Here is a 6,132-nt window from a genome sequence, read left to right as displayed (position 1 = left end):
CACACATAATAGTTAAGGGGGTTGCAGTGTGAGTAGTTGAGACCTCGAGTTGTTCTTAACCCGAAGACAACAATGTGGATAATCTCTGGGGAGCGCATATGCGAGCCAAGTACAATCTTAGATTGACCACAAGCCGTGTTATTACAGATCAATTCGTAATATGCGTGGCATGGTTCGCAAGAAGTGTACCGTATTATCCCGCATCAATCATAAAAGAGGATATGTTTCCCAAAATATCTTATGGCATCATTGGTATCAAATGTTCCTTACACAGGCATGATGATATCACACAAATTATATACACTTTTTAGCGCCGTCTGGTATGGATGTAAAGGATCGGCGTTGCAGATCTGTAGCAAATTCACAGCAGGATACGTTATTATATTATATACATAGAAATATCAGGGTGGCAGATACTATGTTCATGTTGCATAAATGAATATAGTAAAAAACAACTATCAGACGCCGACTATAATAACACAAATGAGAATGGCCAAAATGTTCTACGATGGCGGCACTAAAAACTGGATATAAATCATTTCATATTGCAGAACAAACAATTTCAAAGTGCACAACAAAGAAAGGAAATATAAAACGAAACTGCAAAAAACTAATATAAAACATTACAGAAAGCGAAATACAATTTTCAAAGGACAGATTATAGCCCCATATGAAACAGATATACACACACGCATATGTGCATACAAGCAGACACACACACACGTACACACATGCATGCATATGTACATAAAAAAACATTAGTACACAGAAAGACACACAGGCATATGAAATGATAATGGTAGTTGCAGGGATTCCTGCGCCATGTTTTAAAATAAATGTCTATAAATCTGCTCAGTTGTTTTATATGGAGTACTAAACTTGAAAGTAGTCTACTTCGATTGAACCCAGCTCAACGAAGATAATACAATACACATATACCACGCGCGTGCACACACACACACACACACACACGTATACACACACACATGCACTCGCACACACACATACATGGATGCGTGTGTATGGGTAATTGACCACGTTCTCATTTTAACCTCTACCTTGTTTTGCTTTCCTGATTATTCTGGCCGTGCCAAGGAGACAAACTGTTTGTAAAAATTATACTGGGCACTCTATAACAATTTCCTTTATACCTCTCTTGATGTCTTCAAATACTGTCACCAAGGACCCAACAATAATTGGCACTATCTTCACCTTCTTCGTTTTCCATAGCCGGGCTATTTCGTACCACACACGGTTGTATTTATCTATGTTTTCGTCTTCCTTCTTGACTATTCGTGGGTCAAAGGGGCATGCAGCATCAAGTATTTAGCACATGTGGTGCATCTTGTCCACTACCACTAGGTACGACCTGTCATGTTCTAGCACCTAATCTTTTCGGATTGATTACATCGATTCCGGTAATACATTAGTACTTATTTTATCGAACCAGAAAGGGCGAAAAGCTAAGTTGACCTTGGTGGAATTTGGACCAAGGGCATAAAGAAACGGAAGAAATGTCGCTATGCATTTTGTCCCGAGTTCAAGCGATTCTGAACAGCATTTAATGACCGAAATTCGGTCATTCATGTGTTTGTTGACAAACCAAGACAATATTTTTAAGACACTTGAAAAGGAAATGCACGTCCTTGTGGTGGTGAGGTGGGGGGTTGGGGTACAGGAATTGAAAGCGACTTCTGATGAAGTTTTAATTCACCAAAATTCAGTTAACGGGAAATAGAAAAAAAAAAAATCAAATTGCATCCCGCCCATCACTTCATCGCTTTTCGGAGCATATCTGATTCGGTATTTGTATTTATATATATATATATATATATATGTATATATATATATATATATATATATATATATATATATATATATATATATATATATATATATATATATATATATGTGTGTGTGTGTGTGTGTGTGTGTGTGTGTGTAGGTGTGCATGTTCTGTATGTAACAGTTTAAATGAAGTGGATACACGAACATACGAATCTACTTATGCAAACACGCATACACATATGTGTATGTATATATATATATATATATATATATATATATATATATATATATATATATGTACATATACACATAAGCGCGCACATATATGTGTATATGTATATATGCATATATATATATATATATATATATATATATATATATATATATACATAAGTGTGCATATATATATATATATATATATATATATATGTATATGTATAACAAATATATATACATATACATATATAATATATGCATACACATACATATACAATATTATATATACGTATATACCTATGTATGTTAGCATGTATATATATATATATATATATATATATATATATATTTGTATTTGTATTTGTCTGTATATACGAGGGTTGTGTCAATACAAAAATGCAAAGGTATGTGTTGACGTATCAAGCTCATTGAATTAATTCTCTTTGGTTTCTTCTTTCTCTTATATTCTAGATCGCGGTTTCTATTTATCTCTATAATACTCACTTTGTATTTCAGTTTTATCTCTCCACGTTCAACGTCAAATTATGCTTCACAGCAGAATAAACACCTAACACTGTCGTTCTTTATGCTTTCAATAAGCGCATACACCTACTCATAGTATATTTTCTTATTATTAATGTTTATTACAAAGCACAAAACGATCCTTATTTCAAAATCAACACATGAGCACCAATTACTGACTTCCTTTTACGCCCAATATCTCACATCTTTTAATTAGCGTGTAATTAACTTTATTTCAATCTTTAATGCTATTTCCCTCTTTCTCTCACTGTTTTATGGTTGTATGTTTGTTGTTGATTTTGGTATTTTGACAGAATATTTTTGCCTCAGTATTTCATCTTACTCTATCCACTCCAACAAACTGTTAACAGTTGTTTGTATAAAAGTATGTAGTATTCTACATTTATCTGAGACGGTCGACAACCATTCATTCTCAGCTTTCGAATTCTGACACACACACACACACACACATACACATACACCCCCCCCCACACACACACACAATAAAAATAAACAAAGATCTTGCAAAAATTCTACTTAAACTTTATCAGGCCAAGATGAATGAGAAAAGAAATCCTTGTGATTAACAATTCAATTGAATGCTTATGGCAGAAGCAAAGTCAAATAGACACTCTTCAGAAATGTGATACTACTACTACTACTACTACTACTACTACTACTATTGATGATGATGTTGATGATAACATCAATATTGATAATGATAAGAATAAAAACGATAATGATAAAATAACAATGGTTCCAAATGTTGGTTCAAGACCAGCAATCCCGGGCGAGTGGGTAAACCGATTGGACCGATTCCAGAGCTCAAATCGTAATTATTTTACCAACCTCGAAAAGACCAAAAGCAAAGACGATCAAGGCGCAATTTGAACACGGAACGTAATGACGGACAAAATGCCGATCAACATTTTGCCCGGTGTGCTAACGATTCTGCCAGCGCCTCGCCTTACAAACAATAGTAATCCTTTCTGCCAAAAACACAAGGCCTGAAATTTTTTTGGGAGTGGGGAATAGCCGATTACATCAGCACCAGTACTCGACTGGTGCTTATTTTATCAACTCTGAAAGGGCGAAAGGCGAATTTAATCTTGACGATATTTGAACTCAGAACGTATAGACGGACGGAATGCCGCTAAGCGTGTTGCCAGCTCCTTCGAATTGGAGTTTATGATAGAGAATAAGAATTAAAGTATTATATGGGACTTTCCCTTATAAACTGACCATACTGTTGAGTCAAGAAGACCAGATATCATTAGAGAGAAAAAAGAAACAGTTGTAAAATAATAGACTTTGCAATACCATAAGTTAACACAGGTGATACTGAAGAAATTGAGAAAAAAATGAAAACTATCAGGACGTAACCGTGGAGATGAGATTGTCAAAGACTAAGATGACAATTATTTCTGTGTTAATTGGTATATTTGCTATAATACCCCAGCTGCTACTTAAGAAGCGGAAAGATACTGGAATTAAATCTCGCATTGTTTACTTGCAGAAAATTATAATCCTGTATTTTGCAAGGGTCCTAAGAGATATTGTTGAAATTTGAGGCGATTGTTGTCATCAGATCGCAAGAAAACATCCCTGCTAACAAAAGTTGTACGCAGTAGGTTTACAACAACAAAAGCAACACTATAAATGGTTTCAAATTCTAGCACAAAAGCAGCGATTTGGGTGGAGATGGGATAGGTCGTTTTTTACGAACCTCGAAGAGATGACAATCTAAGTCGGCCTCTGTTCTTCGAAAACAATTCGGTGATCTGTTACTCATCTCTTTGAAACTGGAGAGCACACCTCCGTTGCGGTCTGTCACAGGGAAAATTCTAGTTTCGTTGCCCTTCTTTCTACTTACACGTGACACACGTGACACAGGTTTCAGCTGGAGGTTAAAATCAGATAATCAGTACAAAATAGACAGTCATTTTCTCTCACTGGTTGACAAATAACTACAGTGTCCACTAAGTATGTTACACGCGAAGTAATTTAAATATTGCTATTTGGTTGATTTTATTTTGAAATTTAATTCAATAATACTGTGTGCAGGACCCAGATGTCAAAGTTGAAGTTCTTTTTATTAATGAGTATAGATAATATGGTAGTGTTTAGAAAAGTATCCCATACAACTAAGGAACGTGTCCAATTCAAGCCATTAGCATAATCGTGCTGACACCTTAAGCGTACAAACGCACCTACTTGTGAAGATATCTCGATAATATTGTAGCATAAAAGTGAAACATTGGATATAGGTGCACACATGTATCATACACACGGATGTACATATAAACATGGAAACACGTACACACAAACATTGACAAACTCAAACGTACACAAACACGCGCATATACACATGGGCACCCATTTAATGCAAGATCCACTGATGGAGTGACTTTATATTGTAAGAAGAGTCCAATCTATTGTAAAGTTTATGTTTATTGACACTTTAAGTGTTTCACCTTCGGCTTATTCAACCAATTATTTTTGCCAAATTTTTTTCAGGACATCATTCCAACCTCACCCGTACCACACCACTCACAAACGCAGATACACAAACATACACACCCGGATACACACACATACACACACATACACACACATTCATACATGTACGTACATATTGAATATGTATATATATATATATATATATATATATATATATATATATATAACCGTGTGTGCATATGTGTGTGTGTGTGTGTGTGCGTGTGTGTGTGTGTGCATGTATGTGTGTATGGGTGCCCCAGCATGGCCACAGTCTCAGGGCTGAAACATATACAAGAATAAAAGAGCAGGTATGTAATGTATATATAAACGTGTTTATATATATATATATATGTATATATATATATATTTGTATATATTTGTATATATATATATAGGTATACAAGTATATATATATATATATATATATATATATATATATATATATATATATATATATATATATATATAGGTATATTTATATATATACGTATATGTAGGCATATATATATGTATCTATGTGTGTGTGTGGGTGAGTGTCTTTGTGTGTGCTTATATGTATATATGTACGTATATATATGTGTGTGGGTGTTGTAAAAGCAAATCAATTTAAATAAAATGAAACTGTACAATATAATTAATACATGAAATTCCTTAAATGAACAGCCATACGCCTGTAAGTTTGCTTTATCAATCCTCCCTTTCACCGCCCCCCCCCCCCCAAAAAAAAAAAGAAACACAAAGCAAAGACTAATCTATTCACATGATTGATGAAAACGATTCTAACGAATCTGGCAGATAAGTTTTGGCTGGGAGGGAATATCTACTGTTGTTCGAGATAATTATTTTACTTATCCTCAGGCCAGAACTGTAGAAGGAAAACATTTTTTTTTTCAAGCACCCGAAGATATCAGATTAGATTTTTCATTTTCAGTTTATCCAGACTTCGTTATGTGATTTCAGGAAATGATGACGTTTCCGATTTTGGGATAACAGAATACAAATAAGCTGACGAAGAACTAGTACAAACAATACACACAACCACAAATAACACAGACGCACACACACAAACATACAAAGACATGTATATATATATATATATATATA

The 6,132-nt window shown here is 34.3% G+C and overlaps 1 long non-coding RNA gene across 1 annotated transcript in view; it reads left to right on the top strand.

Moving 5' to 3' along the window:
- Positions 1-5,171, top strand: part of LOC149134224 (uncharacterized) — a 19,340-nt gene extending 14,169 nt beyond the window's left edge. Inside the window, exon 3 of the long non-coding RNA XR_016242991.1 lies at positions 5,044-5,171. This is a non-coding gene — a long non-coding RNA (uncharacterized LOC149134224). The remainder of the gene's footprint in view (positions 1-5,043) is intronic.
- The last annotated feature ends 961 nt before the right edge of the window (positions 5,172-6,132 follow it).

This window comes from Octopus bimaculoides, chromosome 9, assembly GCF_046866305.1.
Source record: "Octopus bimaculoides isolate indiv1 chromosome 9, ASM4686630v1, whole genome shotgun sequence".
In the NCBI taxonomy this organism is placed as follows: Eukaryota; Metazoa; Mollusca; class Cephalopoda; order Octopoda; family Octopodidae; genus Octopus; species Octopus bimaculoides.
The sequence above is the reverse complement of the archived record's forward strand: the minus strand, read 5'-3'. Positions and strand labels throughout refer to the sequence as shown.